The sequence below is a fragment of the Rhinoderma darwinii genome, chromosome 2 (genome assembly GCF_050947455.1).
Source record: "Rhinoderma darwinii isolate aRhiDar2 chromosome 2, aRhiDar2.hap1, whole genome shotgun sequence".
In the NCBI taxonomy this organism is placed as follows: Eukaryota; Metazoa; Chordata; class Amphibia; order Anura; family Rhinodermatidae; genus Rhinoderma; species Rhinoderma darwinii.
In genome coordinates, this window is record NC_134688.1 from 420,159,965 (window position 1) to 420,179,100 (window position 19,136).

The 19,136-nt window shown below is 41.0% G+C and overlaps 1 long non-coding RNA gene across 1 annotated transcript; it reads left to right on the forward strand.

The window, feature by feature from the left end:
• The first annotated feature begins 10,302 nt into the window (after window positions 1-10,302).
• LOC142741476 (uncharacterized) lies at window positions 10,303-11,643 on the forward strand. Its single transcript, XR_012881159.1, has 3 exons — window positions 10,303-10,465; window positions 10,555-10,814; window positions 10,949-11,643. It is a non-coding gene; the product is annotated as an uncharacterized LOC142741476 (long non-coding RNA).
• Window positions 11,644-19,136: the final 7,493 nt, after the last annotated feature.

A 19,136-nucleotide genomic window follows, 5' to 3' on the forward strand; every position in this document is an offset into this window, starting at 1 on the left:
GTAGCGGCATTTCCGGGCATGCGCAGTGCATCTACAGAGACGGAGCGGGGACAGCATCGCATCCTCGGTCGGATCCGGGCATGCGCACACATCGCACTGACAGATTTGCAGATTCAGTGAGTGGAAAGATATACATCTATGTGTAGTGTGTGTGTATTGTCAACAGTCGTTTTAGTTATATTGTTATTTTATGAATGTTAAGGATATCATGGCATGTTGTATTGCGGTGTCTGGGTGCAGAACAGGGAAAATAAAGTGACGTTAAAGTGACAGTCTAATGTAAAGAGGCGTTTTAAAATGAAAGTTAATAAATGACTATAATGATGAGTATCTAGAGTGAGAATAAATATAAGCAGAGTTTTCTTATATATCTATTAAGTGTACAAATAGGTATAGTCTCACTGTACTCGGTGTTTAGTTTGGATAGGACGATTATTGCCTACAGTCTTTGCAGACTGGTCAACATGGATAGTGATTGAAAAAAAAATCATTTAGCAAACAAAACAAAGATACAATAAGCGTGAAACAACAGGTGCAAAGAAAACATATCTAAGACAATAGCACAGACTATTGATATAGGGGGTGAACATATTATACAATAAGTATATGTAGTCAGTGATAAGATAGGGTACACCCTATTAAGTTGATGTATCCATCGTCTGAATGATGCTACATATTTCAAAAATAACAATAGAGCTATATTGATAGGGATTAATTAAAAAGTGATAAGTAGTACATATAGCAATCCAAATACAACTTAATATCTAGACACCATTACAATCAAAAGCGAAACCATCATATAAAAAGATTTTTTTTAAATGCATAAATTCACTGCACATAATGGCAGAGAATATAGATGGAGAATACTGGAAAGTCTTTTAATGTGCTGCTGCTACTACTACTACTACTACTACTACTACTACTACTACTACTACTACTACTACCACCCTTGCTCTCCGTTGGCTACCTCTACTACCACCAATACACCTCCACTGCCGTCTTCTACAAGCAGGCCTGAGGCCTGCCCCACCACAGGGCTTTGTCCTGTGACTGTCCAGTCTCTTTTAATGTGCTGCTACTACTACTACTACCACCACCCTTGCTGTCTGTTGGCTACCTCTACTACCACCAATACACCTCCACTGCCGTCTGCTACAAGCAGGCCTGAGGCCTGCCCCACCGCAGGGCTTTGTCCTGTGACTGTCCAGTCTCTTTTAATGTGCTGCTACTACTACTACTACTACTACTACTACTACTGCTACTACCACCCGTGCTGTCCATTGGCTACCTCTACTACCACCAATACACCTCCACTGCCGTCTGCTACAAGCAGGCCTGGAGGGCTTGTGAAAAGCCATTGCTTGTTGCTTTTACATCCATGTATGGATGAACCCCGGCAGGCATCTGCCAATAAAAAGGGTAAATTTTTGGAGGGCTTGCACTCAAAAGCCATTGCTTGTTGCTTTTACATTACATCCATGTATGGATGAACCCCGGCAGGCATCTGCCAATAAAAAGGGTACATTTGTGGAGTGCTTGCACTCAAAAGCCATTGCTTGTTGCTTTTACATCCATGTATGGATGAACCCCGGCAGGCATCTGGCACCATAAAGGGTCAATTTTTTGAGGGCTTGTCAAAAGCCATTGCTTGTTGCTTTTACATCCATGTATGGATGAACCCCGGCAGGCATCTGCCACCATAAAGGGTAAATTTTTTGAGGGCTTGTCAAAAGCCATTTCTTCTTCTTTTACCACCTTATATGTATGAACCCTGGCAGGCATCTGCCGCCAAAAATGGTTAATTTTTGTACCTTTTTTAAGAAATGCATTAAGCATGCAACATGCACAAGTGCAGTGGTTTCTGTTAGTTATCACCGTGTCCCATCCGTTTTCCTATAGCCATACATGTTGGCGTAACTTTGACACTAACTTTGCCTTAAAGTGGCTCTGTCACCAGATTTTCAAACCCCTATCCCCTATTACAGCAGATCGGCGCTGCAATGTAGATAACAGTAACGAGTTGTTTTTTTCCAAAAACGAGCATTTTTGGCCAAGTTATGACCATATTTATATTTATGCAAATGAGCCTTTCTTAGGTACAACTGGGCATTTTTAAAGTTAAAAACACAAACAGAAAAAATGGGACATAAATATCAAAACCACAAAAAAGGCCATACTCACTAGGTAGGTGGGTGGGTGAAAACCCGTTCCCATCAGGACGCAGACGGGTCAAAGAATGCTGCAGAAGGAGTGTGCATTAAATAGTGATAGCCCCTCCCACTAGTCTTGAGGGGAGTGGCGGACTAAGTGCTCAAAGGTGTGCGATAAATGTGTGTCAGTGTAGTGCTAGGGTGTGAATGGATGGTAAAAAATAAATATGTATGTATGAAAGTGTCAGAACTGTGTAATAATGTAATAAAAATAAATAAATAAAATAAATGTGATGAATAGGGGTCAGTGCTGTGAATAGTACATGGGGTGTCAGTACTATGTGTAATACGTGGAGGGATAATGTGCTGGTCGTCAGGCATGGCGTATCTTGCCGAATAACAGCCTATTTGTAACGCCGCTAGTGTTAGCTAAAGCGGGCTGCTCTGCATTCCAAACCAAACGCCAGCACATCATGCCCTCCCAGCATATAAGACCCGGCTGCGTCCTGAAAAAAAGTGTAGTATACGTAGTAAGAAATATCCATGAAACATGGGGTATTAGTTGTTATTTTGGCCAAAATACGCAAAGCTCGCAACCCAACGTCAAGGGTCCCCAGTGCCTTGCGAGTCCCTAACCAGAACTTTTCGTTCCTAATTTAAAAACACAAACAGAAAAAATGGGACATAAATATCAAAACCACAAAAAAGGCCATACTCACTGGATAGGTGGGTTGGTGAAAACCCGTTCCCATCAGGACGCAGACGAGTCAAAGAATGCTGCAGAAGGAGTGTGCATTAAATAGTGATAGCCCCTCCCACTAGTCTTGAGGGGAGTGGCGGACTAAGTGCTCAAAGGTGTGCGATAAATGTGTGTCAGTGTAGTGCTAGGGTGTGAATGGATGGTAAAAAATAAATATGTATGTATGAAAGTGTCAGAACTGTGTAATTACACATAGTACTGACACCCCATGTACTATTCACAGCACTGACCCCTATTCATCACATTTATTTTATTTATTTATTTTTATTACATTATTACACAGTTCTGACACTTTCATACATACATATTTATTTTTTACCATCCATTCACACCCTAGTACTACACTGACACACATTTATCGCACACCTTTGAGCACTTAGTCCGCCACTCCCCTCAAGACTAGTGGGAGGGGCTATCACTATTTAATGCACACTCCTTCTGCAGCATTCTTTGACCCGTCTGCGTCCTGATGGGAACGGGTTTTCACCCACCCACCTACCTAGTGAGTATGGCCTTTTTTGTGGTTTTTTTATTTTTAAAGTTAAGTCCAAGTGGGCGTGTATTATGTGTGTACATCTGGGTGTGTTTACTTGCTTTACTAGCTGGGCGTTGTGAATGGAAGTGTATGATGCTGATGAATCAGCATCATCCACTTCTCTTCATTATCACCCAGCTTCTGGTAGTTCACAGACACACAGCGTGTCCTCGCGAGATCACGCTGTGACGTCACTCACTTCCTCCCACAGGAACTTCATCGCGTCGGACGCTGTGTGTCTGTGAACTGCCAGAAGCTGGGTTCCATTCACAACGCCCAGCTAGTAAAGCAAGTAAACACACCCAGATGTACACACACAATACACACCCACTTGGACTTAACTTTAAACACGCCCAGTTGTACTTAAGAAAGGCTCATTTGCATAAATATAAAAATGGTCATAACTTGGCCAAAAATGCTCGTTTTTGAAAAAAAAAAAAAGTTACTGTTATCTACATTGCAGCGCCTATCTGCTGCAATAGTAGATAGGGTTTTGAAAATCTGGTGACAGAGCCTCTTTAAAGACAGCACAAAAGTACTTGGATACACATGGGTGACCTAAGAGTGTTATACAGGGCTTCTAGGGCTTCTAAACAGTGTTATACACGATTTTTAGGGGCTTTCTTGTATTACAGGTTCTCATAAGTTCGCTCATCTCTAAAAACAAGCATTAATACCAATGATGAGTCTCCAAAGAATCGGCATCACAGGGCCCCTAAATTAACCCCTTCCCGTCGTAAACAATTTTCAGATTTTCATTTACATTTTTTCCTCCCCACCTTCCAAAAGTCATAACATTTTCATTTTTCCGTCCATGTAGTCCTATGAGGGCTTGATTTTTGTGGGACGAGTTGTAGTGTTTCGTAGCACCATTTAATGTGCCATATAAAGTACTAGGAAACGGGAAAAAATTATTTGTGGGGTAGAAAATTAAATAAACAGCAATTCCTCTATTTTTTGGCCTTCGTTTTTACGGAATTCACCATGCAATTAAAACAAGATCTTAGCAACCATCGCCACCCTGCGATTGCATTGCGGGGGCCATGATGAGCTGCTAGAAGGGGTCGTCCCCCTCTTTCTAATGATTTAAATGCTGTGGCCACTATTGACCGCGGCATTTAATGGGTTAAACTAGCGGGATCGCGCTCGTTACTGTGAAGTGTCGGCTGTAACATACAGCCGACACCTGAATAGTATAGAGCAGGCTTACTTCGTGCCATACGTCAAATGTCGGGATGGGGTTAAAGCCTATGTAAAACTTTGAAAGGCATTTTATTTTTAATAAAAAGGTCAATCAGTGTAATTTGTGCAACTTTATAAATAGTTTTTGAGATACAGCTATTTTGTATTTTCTATACAGAGAAGCTGTATCTAGCGATAAATCCTGTCGACCCGTCAGGTCTGCGGGACTGACGTGTTCAGTAAAAGCGGGTCCTGTGTGTCTCTGACATGCAGGATCCACCTGTATTCTATCACATCTAAGTTCATAACTAACTAATGTGATGGATTACAGGTGGATCTTGCGTGTCAGAGACACAAAGGACCCGGTGACACTGAATCCGTCAGGTGCACTGGACTGACAGACTCAGGTCATAGCGAACTATGCACCTGCTCTGTATACAGAATACAGAGCAGCTATATCTCAAAAAGTAAAAATAATTTTTAATAAAAACCTTTTATAAAGTTGCAAAACCTTTTATTAAAAATAAAAAAAATAAAATGTCCTTTTAAAGCTTTACATAGCCTTTAATGCAGAACTTGAACCAGACCCCTAAATTAGTTCAAAACCCAGATTGAATCCCTTAATTAATCCAGACCCCAGACAAGACCCCTGAATAAGACTCCAAATCAGACCCAAAAATTAATCAGACCCCAGATTAGACTCAGACTCAAATGGACTTACTGTTCCTCACTGGCTTCTCTTCTTTTTGGGCGCCGCTGCACACATGGTCCTGATGCCAGCCAGCACAAAGACCATGTATGTACCGCAACACACAACAACCTGGTGGTGACTAACATCAAGACACTGTGTGGCGAGCTGTAAAGGACTTGATGTAGCTCTGTGGCCCACTCACAACTGCGACCAATGTGACCCCTATAGCTCTGCCACCACTTCCTGTGTAGAATCTATAGCAATGAAATAATAAATGCTATATATCTTATGCATGACTTTCATCTGAATGGACACCATGTAACAATGTGACACTACATTTCTCTACCTATGCAACCAGTATACTAATAGTTATGTCACTGTACATAGAGATCAGGACAATACACAGTATATAGAGAATTTATATTATAGAAATATATATGGCTATGAATGTATGACAAATGGGGGCACATGTATGACAACAATGCCAGTCAATTTCTTGTAAATCTGAATAGAAATGATAAGATCACATTATAAGCTTCTGGTCCTCAGTTTTTGCACATTTTACCCACGTCCAACAGATTTTTGGATTTGAGGATGCGCCAATTTTATGAGAGGCCTGCAAGATGTTAAATGGTAAAGATGACATCCTCCGCCAGGTCAGACATCAGTCAACATGCTTCTAACTCCAGCACCTGCACCAAAGTTACAAACATTATATATCAATTTTAAGAATCTGGAGCACATGAGGTAAATTTATTACTAAGACACTTATTACACATGACCATTCTGCATTACCCATGGAAACAACATAGTACGACATGGCAGCTGCCACAAATGACACCAGATGGAATAAGGATGTAAAATACAAGGATGACAACGTTTTTCTAAGCAGTAATTTAGACGCCTTATATTAAAACGCACCATGACATTATTTCAGTGTACTTTCCCTTTAAATTAGCTGAGGCATGAATCATCATGGCAAGTGCCGCAAACAACAACCAATAGAATCGCAGGATTTGAATTTAAAGATAGAGAAAAATCATCAGTTGGTGCCAGTCTGTGATCGCTCTTTTCAGAGATAAGACAGGCTCCATTTTGTTCTTCAAAGCGACTTGACAAACGTTTACTTTTATCGGAGGAGAAGACACTACTGCGTATCTGCGTCTTCTGAGAGACAACACCAACTGTCCTCAAGACTTCACAGGTAAAGTGCCGCCATTTACTAACCATAATGACTGATCCACGTCATCCCACACAACGACACAGATGCTTCTTCCACTACTGAAATGGATTGGATTTTATTAATAAACTCAAAGGTTTTCACATAAATACCCAAAATCTGGATAAACTATGGAGACAAGAGTAAAATAACCCGACGTATCATCTCCTTCCTCAGATCTTGCTGATGGATCCCAAGCTGTAGGACCATATGCTTATTAGTATTCTGTATTTAAAGAGATTTCCATTCTAGAAAATGATATCAATAGGATCTTCCACCATATTCTGATCAGTCTGCCAGCACCATCACCCCATTTCTTCAGTTTTACCCTCCATAGCGGCATTTTTGGCCCAGCGGTGCAGCTGTCCTGTAATCCATTTTTCTTTTTACTTCAACCTAATTTTCAGATTCACTTTATTCTATAATGTGTTTAAATTGGGACCGGGGATATGGATAATGTTAGAGGGGTGTTTATTGAGTTTTTCCTATAATATATATGTTTAGTATGTGTGTAGTAACATATCTTATAATACAGAGGCATAACTTGAGGATCCTGGTCTCTAATGTAAAATGTGTAGCAGGGCCTTCTCTATACCATGTGTCATTTGTAATACTGGTGTCTTCTTCTGGCAGAGGGGATTTTGGGCCCCCTATAGCAGTAGATCCTGGGTGTGACTGCTACCTCTGCACCCGCTATATATACGCCCCAGTTATAATGTCAGTCCAGCGCTCATACTACATGTTTATATCAATATAAGTTTTTGTAACATCTTCTTCAGGAAAAGTCACATTCCCAAATATTCATGGTAATATTCTCTTCTCTTTAAGTTTCCCAGGAAGAGGAGAAGAGATGGCGAGGAAGAGGAAGAGAGATATGGTCACTCTTCATGTGGAGGAGACGTCAGTACAAGATTTTATATCACTGCAGTCACTACATATCAAATCCATACTTCGTGTTACAAACCATTACAAATCTAATCTATCAGCTTCTTATTAACCTCTTCATCCATGAGAATAAACGCCCTATAAGGGTGACGCGTCCTTCTACCAAGACCATACAAAGCTTAACTAATGCTCTGAGAGGTGACAGCACTAACCCCAGAGACAGACCACCAGGAAATGTTCTTACACATGGATTTTACTAAGATTTCCCTGTCATTTATTCATTTCATCTTTAATTCATTGTAAACTTAATTAACACATAATTGTCTGTATTTGATATTTTGGAACAACCTACAATGCGCAAAAGCACAAGGGACATAACGTTCCGATATAATATGAAAATAACTACCATGAGTAATAAAAAGTATACATCTTTATTATTAATAATTAGAATTAATAATAAAGATGTATACTTTTTACAACTCATGGTAGTTATTTTCATATTATATCGGGACGTTATGTCCCTTGCGCTTTTGCGCATTGTAGGTTGTTCCTGAGTCATATTGGGGTCCCCCCCCCCTTTTTTTGCTGTACTCTGTTTTTGAGGTTCTTTGTAGGTTTGGGTGTATTTGATATTTTTACATTGGACTGCTGACTGTAATATCTATTTCTTCTATCACAGTTCGCTGACCTACATGATAGACGAGTGCCAGAAGAGGAGGAAGGAGCATACCCTGCAGCCAGAAGAACGGACTGCTTTCTACAATCTCCTCGGTAAGATTCACTGCACCTTCCAATGATTCTGACCAGACACAAAGAGGGCGATTTATTAGGACTGGCGTTTCATACCCCGGTCTTAGTAAACAGTTCGCTGGAGTAGGATTCGACACATTTAATAAGAAGCGAATGCCTCTCAATAAATTTGATGCATCTTTCAGCTGGCCACGCACCACAATTGTGGTGTCAAAATTGCACTCGCTGGGTTTGCAACTGCGACCGTGGCCCTATCTCTCTCATCCCAGGATCGGAAATAAGATAACAAATATATATGCTCACCGCTCCTCTTCTCCTGATTCTCTCTCAGCATGCTGCGGCTCGTACAACATACAGGGCCATATATGTGACGCAGCACACAACAACCTCAGTGCTGCGTCACATACAACGTACAGCGTCAGTAACTTGTATGAGCTGCGGCCTGCAGGGAGAGCCTAAGTTGACCCGGCGGGGAGAAGCGAAGTGGAGCGTTGAGGTGAGTACATTTTTTAAATTTACTTCATTGTATTGTCTGATCTGGAGGGCAGAGTATTGTGCCCGACAATGGCCTCTACCTTGCTACGACTTAGAGTGAAATCTTCTGCTATAATTTACAACATTTGTTCTCCTGTACACACATAAGACAGCTTATTCTGAAAAGTTACCTGAAATGACCGTTACGCTGTATTATCGATAGACTGTCATTAGAATAAGCCATCAATATATTAGCAGTGGGGGTTTGACTCCTGGCACCACCAGAATAAGCAAAGTAAAGCAGCTGCAGTGTTCCAGCGATTGTTAAGAATCCTTTAGGCCCCATGCACACGACCGTAAAAAACGTCCGTAATTGCGTTCCGCAATTACAGACCCATTCACCTCTATTGTCCACGGACACCTTCCCGTTTATTTACATAGAAGTGTACTGCAAAAGATAGGACATGTCCTATCTTTTGCTTTTTACAGTCCGTGCTCTCTTACTTTGTATGGGAGCACGAGCCGAAAATACGGGCAGCCGGCAGTGCCCGCAATATCGCGAGTCGTGATTACGGGTACGGCCGTGTACATGAGGCCTTATTGTTTACTCAGGCATAGCGCCATACATATAGATGTGGCTGTGTCTGGTACTTAATTTCACTGCGGCTCAGTCCCAATAAATTGAAAGGGACTGATCTGCAGTACCAGGCATAGCCACAACCATATATATGGCACTATGCCTGGGTAAACAATAAAGGGGCCGCCGTAATCAATAAAGGGGCCGCAGAGGATAGTCCCCAAAAAAACTATAATTTTTTGTAATTCATGTACTATTTTGGATTTAAAGAATTGTAATTCAACTTTTTTCATAGATGATGAGCACATCCAGCTGTTTTTGGCCAAGGACATCTGTTTGAGGATTTCGGACAAGGTAATTTTATAATGACAAAATGAATAGACAATCAGCCAGATATAGACATGACTGACAAGAAAGATCAGATTTGAATAAAAGGGTTTATGTGGCATTAAGAGATATTCTACTTTACATCTACATCCTTGGTAAGATAATAATATTAGATTCAGAACAATGAGGATAAACCTGTGATTTATGTGTTAGGATTATGGACCGACATTAATAAACATATAAATAGACAGAATCACCACATAAAGATAAGACATAAGAAGAGACCATTTCTCTATTACCAAATTCTAACTTCTTGTCTTCTTCCACTAGTATCTGCTGGCCATGGTCCTCGTGTATTTCAAGAGAGCCGGACTGCGTACCGAGGAATATAGAGAGAATTTCTTTGCATCCCTGTGAGTATATTCACGTATCACATGTTGTAGGAATATTCTCAAGTAGTTGTGGTTCATGTGCTTTACATTAGCTTTATCCCTTATAGGTTACAAAACAATTATGGTCATGTTTTAGCAGTAAAATAAAAATATTTAAACATTTTAATATCCAAAGAGAAAACATCAAGCCTATAGATTTTACTATGTAGCCTTCTGACCTTGGGGAGTCATTCCAACATCCTTGGACACCATCGCTATCATTTATAGTAACACAAGTTTCCTTTACATTGAGATATATAAGTATACAGTGCTCTGCTCTTCCATGTGTCATGAATAATTGTTATTTTCTTTCAGATTTCTAGCGAACCAGTTCGAGGAGGACGAGGACTTCAAAGACGAGATCTACGCGTGGGCCTTAGGAAGTGACTGGGAAGTGAAGACAGAAGAGCTGCATCACCAACGCGACCAGTTGCTCCGCCGGATGGACTTTAGAGCGTGGGTGGCCCGGACCACATGTGATCTGGTCAGTAATAAGAAACAGAACAAATGCCGTCTTTGATTAGGAGTCTGTGATGAGAAGCCAATTTTACCTCATTTACTATTCCATTTTAGATCATGGCGCAAGACCCTTTCCACTGGGCATGGATGAGAAACAGGCAAATCCATCACAGCTGGGCCATACGTGCGTCAAGGAGAAATAAAGAGGAGTTTTCCACCCGAGGCCCATGGAAGAGCGCGCTGTCCTGTGCCCGTTGTAGAAACATGATTTTACATCTGTGCATGTGGAAAGTGGAAGGAAACATCATTAGCCGGATAGACACAGCAGTGGACCCGGAGACACCGATTGAGGTCCCTGACTAATAATAACGCTGGTAAGTAAAATGTTGGTGATATAAAGAAGTAGGTAGGAAAAAATTATCACAAAAGTGCGAAGTAAAATTCAGTAATGGATCTTCTAATCCACATGTTGCTGAACGTTTTCTCTTGTACCTCTATTCCCACCCAGGAGGTTCTGCTGCCTGATCCACAAGAGAGATGAAGACCATGATGGATGACCAAACATGAGGAGCAGGTAATGTATAACACATGCATGCACGCACACAAAAATACATAATAAATACATACACACTAATACTTACACACACACATACAGAACTATACACAATCATACTCACTGACACACTGTACATAGTAACACAGTCACTTTACATTTTCTGGCTCTATTCCTTGTATGGGGGAATCCACATATACACATGTATACTGTACACGCGCACATACGTTATATAGCGTTAACCTCTCTTAGTATGCCAGAGGAAGGACAGTAACAGCGGCCATGGTTTCCCTGCAGGTTTCCTCCACTGGGGGTTTTGCCTGTCCTGAGTGTCGCTCTACGCTCTTTGTGAGTGATGGGAGGTAACACACAATCACAACACACACAACAATAAAATTCACATATTTTAACACTCCTTACGTTGTCTGAGTCATTTCTTGTATGAAAACGAGATATGGTGGTCTGTGTGATGGGATAATGTCCTCCCTTCTGATCGCACTGGAGAATTTACTGACACTACATGAGGGACGTCCGCTCATCATCGACATTCAGGAGAGGCATCAGCCGAAGTTTAGAGGAAAGAAGACATTTACAAATCAATGAAGAAATGTATTTATTGGTTGTAAGGTTCATGGGTGAGCTTTTTTTCTTGTTCCTTTGCTTCCTAAATGTAAAATTAAACAACTTTCTAAATAGTCTTTATTAAAAATGTTCCAGCATTTTGTTGCTCTAGAGTCTGTGCAATTCCTGTACATAGCTGGTGTCGAGGCTATGGAGTATGTGCCCCAGTGGGCCGCTCAGCCTCTGGTCAAACAAAATGTCAATGACAGTCACTAGGGAGAAAGTACCTGGGTTTCTAAGCTTCTGCCAGATAATCAGAAGCAAGCTGGTGCTGGACTATCAGGAGCTGGCTTGTGCCGGACTATTGGAAGCTGGTTTGTGCCAGACTTCTCTCGGATACTGGACTTGAACACAGATGTCGTCTCGGACAATGGACTTGAACACAGAAGTCACCTCGGAAAATGGACTTGGCAAAAACACTGGACACAGATGGTGAAGTCCTCTAGGACACTTGACTTGAATAAAGAAGTCTCAGATAATGGACTTGAACGGACACTGGACTCAGATACTGGATACTGGATACAGCTATGGAACCATTTGCATGACAAACACTGGCAAGACACAACAGGGGCAGGGCTCTTTTTAAAGGCCGGGGTGCTTAGGGATAGGTTGGATATAATTTTACTTGTGCACATGCTGGCCCTTTAAGGCTTGGCACGAGCATGCTGGCATCCCTGGGAAGGGGGATGCCGGTGAAGGGACACAGTCCTACGGTCACATCCGCTGGTAAGAGGGGAAGGCTGGCGGTTTGCGGCCGCGGGTGCTACAGCTGGCTGTGCTGCTGCTTCTGTCATAGATCTGACAGCTCACTGCACACTCAGGGCTGACATCTTCTGTTCTCCCCTCCTTTCTTTCAGTGTTAGGGTATGTTCACACGCACTGTTTTCAGACGTAAAAAACGGCTCCATTACGCGTTTTACGCCTCGAATTATGTCTGAAAAAACGGCTCCATTACTCCTACAACCATTTGCCCATTGCTTTCAATGGGTTTTACGATGTTCTGTTCCCATGAGGTGTAATTGTATGCGTCGCTGTCAAAAGACAGCGCATAAAAATACGCCTGCGAAAAAGAAGTGCATGTCACTTCTTGAGACGTTTTTGGAGCCGTTTTTCATTGACTCCATTGAAAAACAGCTCCAATAACGTCCGTAAAAGATGCCGCGCAAAACGCGAGTACTTGCAAAAACATCTGAAATTCAGGAGCTGTTTTCGCCTGAAAACAGCCACGTAATGTCAGACGTATTTTGCTAAGCCGTGTGAACATACTCTTATTACACTGAGTTTTTTGCAGGAGGAAAATACCTCCTGTAAAAACTGACCCTGGAGGTTTTCATGTTTGATGTGGTTTTTGACTTGGTTTTTGACGTGGTTTTTGAGGCGGTTTTCCAGGCGGTTTTTCAGGCTGTTTTTGACGAGGTTTTCACATGCATGACATCCTTCTGTCAACGGATCTGTCACCATTGAAATGAATGGTGATGCAAACGGAACTTACTTCACACTTGTCTTTCCATTGAGGGGTTCCCCTGACTGAAAGCACCGACGGAACCCCTCAGCAGAAACCACGCTGATGTGAACAGGCCCACATTAAAAAAAACATTGTTTTCTGTTTGCATCATCATTGACTTCAATGCTGATGAATCCGTTGCTAATGGGATTCCCTACACTGCGGTATTGGTTCAGTCAAAACGACAGAACCCTTTGCACAACGGGGACAAACAGAAACCATTAGCAACGGATCTGTCACCACTTCACACTTGCTTTTCCGTTGAGGGGTTCCCCTGACTGAAAGCACCGACGGAACCCCTCAGCGGAAACCACGCTGATGTGAACAGGCCCACAATAAAAAAAAAAAGTATACTTACTTCTTGAATCAATTTCCCAACATCAATGTCCATTCGGTGGTACACCTCTGCTGTCGTCATTTCTGTTCCTGAAAAAAAAAAAGAGATGACATACATGAACAACTGCATAACAAAATTAAAACATTTAAAAAAATAAATTTGAAAAAAAAAATTGAAAAAAAAATAAAAAATAAATAAATGCACAGCTCCATACATGTATAGCATGTATGGAACATAGGAGCAATTGCACTTACTTGTATTCGATTTGGATACAGGACTTCGGTTTTCTGTATCCCTGAGTTCTGTCCACAATGTTTTTCAGCCTCCACGAGCAGACAGGAAATGACAGCCCCTTTCTGGGCTGTACTAGCAGCAGGAGACGACTCCTGCAAAAAACTCCTCCAAAACACTCGGCAATATACTCGTCAGAAAACACCTCACTAGTTCGAGGTGTTTTTTGACGTGTCCCCATTGATTTCAATGCGGTTTTGGACGCGGAAACCGCATCAAGTTGGGTCATGTCCCTTCTTTTTGCCGCGAGGCGTTTTTTTTACTCGCGGTAAAAAAACGCCTCCGTCTCCCATTGAAATCAATGGGAGTCATTTTGGGTCGTTTTTTGGCGCGTTTTCCGACGCGTTTTCCGCGTCAAAAAACTCTGTGTGAACACAGAGTTTTTTGCAGGAGGAAAATTCCTCCTGCAAAAACTGCTCCAGTAGGTTTTTGCACAGTGGTTTGACAAAAACTCGTCAAAACACTCGTCGAGGTTTTTTTTTCCTCTTGCTGACTCATTGAAATGGAGTTTTGGAGGCGGAAACCGCCTCAAGATGGGTCATGTTGCTTCTTTTTACCACGAGGAGTTTTTTTTACTCGTGGTAAAAAAACTCGTCTGCCTCCCATTGAAATCAATGGGAGGCATTTTCGGGCGGTTTTTGAGGAGTTTTCTGGCGAGGTTTCTGCCCCAAAAAACTCGTCAAAAAACTCAGTGTGAACAGGGCCTTAGAGATATCAGCAGGGAGGTGATTTGGTGCAGCATTGTACTCCTTTGACTTTAATATAACCCTGTATTATGTATAAATTATTATACATACACATGTTCGTAACGTTCATCTGAGGCTAGATTCACACGGGCGTTGCGCATCTCGGATGTGAAAAACAGCTGTTTTTTACGTCCGAAGTGCATCCGTGCTCTGCGCTGCGGGGCGCAATATCACACATCCCCCATACACTAGAGTCTATGGAGGGATGCGTGAAACGTGAAAAACTAGGACATGTCCTATATTCTCACGGACCCTTGACACGGTCCGTTGAAACAATGGCCGTGTGAACGACCACATTGTATTATATAGGTCCGTGTGACGGCCATTGTTTCAACAGCTGTCACATGGACGTTTAACACGTTCGTGTGAGTAAGGCCTTATAATTGTATTACATAAGAAAATAAGTCTAAAAGGTGAGGAGAATGGTGAAGCCACTTGTTGACATGGGAAGCATATGGGATCTCTTTCTTAAATACTTGTTTACCTAATGGAATTAACTATAAAACTGGACTATTCTATTATTATTAATGATATCCTAAATATTTTGTACAATCCTTTAACCCCTTAAGGACGCAGCCTAGTTTGGGCCTTAAAGGGATCCTGTCATCAACATCTTACCTGTTAAACTCGCCTGACCCCTCAATGGCCGCAGCTCTCCAAAGTTCATTCCTGTTCTCTTCTTTCCTGAAGTCCTCCTCTGTCAGTAAATATAGTCGTTTAAACTTTTCCCGCCTTTTATGGTAATTATTTTTCCCTCTGGGATGCAGCCTCTTAACCCCGCCCACCGTTGCCACCTGTCCGGCCCTGACTGGCTAAGGAGCTGTCAATCAAAAAGAAGGAGGTGGAGTCCACTTTGAGATGCTGGAGGAATGAAAACCTGACTCTTTTCAGATGAAGATTTGACTCTTTTCTGCTCATTTGCATACAGCATGGGACCACTGAAAAACGGAATACTAAAGCTACAGAGCTTACTTAGAACATATTTATAGCTTAGATGACAATGATTTTTCACCCACTTTCACCAGGTATTGCTGGCTTTATAGCTAAAATGCTGGTGACAGGTTCCCTTTAAAGAGGCTCTGTTACCAGATTTTGCAACCCCTATCTACTATTGCAGCAGATAGGCGCTGCAATGTAGATTACAGTAACGTTTTTATTTTTAAAAAACGAGCATTTTTGGCCAAGTTATGACCATTTTCGTATTTATGCAAATGAGGCTTGCAAAAGTACAACTGGGCGTGTTGAAAAGTAAAAGTACAACTGGGCGTGTATTATGTGCGTACATCGGGGCGTGTTTACTACTTTTACTAGCTGGGCGTTGTGTATAGAAGTATCATCCACTTCTCTTCACAATGCCCAGCTTCTGGCAGTGCAGACACAGCCGTGTTCTCAAGAGATCACGCTGTGTCGTCACTCACCGGTCCTGCATCGTGTCAGACGAGCGAGTACACATCGGCACCAGAGGCTACAGATGATTCTGCAGCAGCATCGGCGGTTGCAGGTAAGTCGATGTAGCTACTTACCTGCAAATGCTGATGCTGCTGCAGAATCAACTGTAGCCTCTGGTGCCGACACGATGCAGGACCTGTGAGTGACGTCACAGATCTGCACTGCCAGAAGCTGGGCGTTGTGAAGAGAAGTGGATGATACTTCTATACACAACGCCCAGCTAGTAAAGGTACTAAACACGCCCCGATGTACGCACATAATACACGCCCAGTTGTACTTTTACTTTTCAACACGCCCAGTTGTACTTTTGCGAGCCTCATTTGCATAAATACGAAAATGGTCATATCTTGGCCAAAAATGCTCGTTTTTTAAAAATAAAAACGTTACTGTTATCTACTTTGCAGCGCCGATCTGCTGCAATAGCAGATAGGGGTTGCAAAATCTGGTGACAGAGCCTCTTTAAGGCTCAGAGCTCATTTTTCAAATCTGACATATTTCACTTTATGTGGTAATAACGTCGGAATGCTTAAACCTATCCAAGTGATTCTGAGACTGTTTTCTCGTGACATATTGGGCTTCATGTTAGTGGTCAAATTTGGTCGATATATTCAGTGTTTATTTGTGAAAAATTGCAAAATTTAGAGAAAATTTTGAAAAAATAGCATTTTTCTGAATTTAAATGCATCTGCTTGTAAAACAGATGGTTATACCACCCAAAATAGTTACTAGTTCACATTTCCCATAAGTCTACTTTAGATTGGCATTGTTTTTTGAACATTCTTTTATTTTTCTTGGACGTTACAAGGCTTTGAACATAAACAGCAATTTCTCATATTTTTAAGAAAATTTCAAAAGCCTTTTTTTTAAGGTACCTGTTCAGTTCTGAAGTGGCTTTGAGGGGCCTATGTATTAGAAACCCCCATAAAACACCCCATTTTAAAAACTAGACCCCTCAAAGTATTCAAAACAGCATTTAGAAGTTTTTTTTAACCCTTTATGCATTTCACAGGAATTAAATCAAAGTGGTTGTGAAATTTGCACATTTCATTTTTCTTGCTGAATTTAAATTTTATTCCATTTTTTTCTGTATCACAGATGCTTTTACCAGAGAAATACTACTAAATATGTGTTGCCCAGATGCTGCAGTTTTTAGAAATGTCCCACTTGTGGCTCTAGTGTGCTCGTGGACTAAAACACAAGCCCCAGAAGCAAAGAAGCACCTTGTGCATTTTGAGGCCTCTTTTTTATTAGAATATATTTTAGGCAGCATGCCAGGTTTGAAGAGGTGTTGAGGTGCCAAAACAGTGAGAATCCCCCAAAAGTGACCCCATTTTGGAAACTACACCCCTCAAGGAATGAATTTATGGTTGTTATTACCATTTTGACCCTACAGTTTTTACTCAGCACGTATTTGAATTGGGCTGTAAAATTAAAAAAATGAATTTTTTCCAATAAAATGTAATTTTTCATCAACATTTCTTATTTTCACAGCGAACAAAATACCTCATTTTGTTGCCCAATTTCTCCTGAATGCGGCAATACCCCACTTGTGGCGATAAACTGCTGTTTGGGCCCATGGGAGGCCTCAGAAGGGAAGGAGCGCTGTGTGTTCTTTGGAGTGCAGATTTTGCTGGATTGGTTTTCGGTGCCATGTCGCATTTGCAAAACCCCAGAGGTATCAAAGCAATGGAAACCCACCAGAAGTGACCCCATTTTAGAAACTACACCCCTCAAGGAATTCATTTATGAGTGTTGTGACTATTTAGACACCATAGTTTTTACGCAGAATTTATTTGAATTGGGCTGTGAATTAAAAATGTTTTAATTTTTTCCAATAAGATGTAGTTTTGGCTTAAAATGTCTTATTTTCACAAGGAATAAAATACCCCATTTTGTTGCCCAATTTCCCCTGAGTGCAGCAATACCCCAATTGTGGCGATAAACTGCCGTTTGGGCCAATGGGAGAGCTCAGAAGGAAATGAGCTGCCGCCATACCAGTTATGTTCACTTCTAAAATTTTTAACATTACTTTAAAGACAAATTTTTTTTTTCCCTTTGGAACATTAACCCCTTAATGACGCAGCCTAGTTTTGGCCTTAAGGCTCCGAGTCCATTTTTCAAATCTGACATGTATCACTTTATCTGCTAATAACTCTGGAATACTTATACCTATCCAAGCGATTCTGAGATTATTTTCTCGTGACATATTGGACTTTATGTTAGTGGTAAAATTTGGTCGATATATTAGGTGTTTGTTTGTGAAAAATAGCAAAATTTAGAGAAAATTTGAAAAAACAGAATTTTTCAGATTTTAAATGTATCTGCTTGTAAGACAGATAGTAATTCCACACAAAATAGTTACTAGTTCACATTTATATATGTTGGCATCATTGTTTGAACATTCTTTCATTTGTCTTGGACATTACAAGGCTTAGAACGTAAGCAGCAATTTCTCATATTTTGAAGTAAATTTCAAAAGCCTTTTTTTTTAGGTACCAATTCAGTTCAGAAGTGGCTTTAAGTGGCCTACATATTAGAAAACCCCATAAACACCCCATTTTTAAAACTAGACCCCTCAAAGTATTCAAAACAGCATTTAGAAAGTTTCTTAACCCTTTAGGCATTTCACAGGAATTTAAAGCAAAGTAGAGGTGAAATTTACAAATTTCATTTTTTTATGCAGAAAATCGTTTTTATTCAATTTTTTTTCTGTAAAACAGAAGGTTTTACCAGAGAAATGCAACTCAATTCTTATTGTCATGTAACGTTATGATATCCAATGGAAAAATGACGACAATTATATTATGGATGGTGTGGGAGCTGGTTTGCAGGGAAACTGGACCACCGACTACAACAGCAAGTACAAAATATATTAAAAAATTGTTTGATTAAGAACGGAAAAGTTCGAAACGCGTAGGCGTTCTCTCCCGGGATTTTTTTATTTTTTGTTTTCATTTTGACTTAAATAAACAGTTTTGTATTTTTTCACATCATTTAGTGTGCTGGACCTCTAACTTTTTTCCTTGGATTTCTACCTACTCCCGACATAGCTCTCTTGATGGGCACCCAATAATCATGGAATATGGCGTCTTTACTTTGAATGAGTGGTGAGCGGACCAATTTATCTTGTATATGTTTTACTCACTACTTATTGCCCAGATTCTGCAGTTATTGGAAATATCCCACATGTGGCCC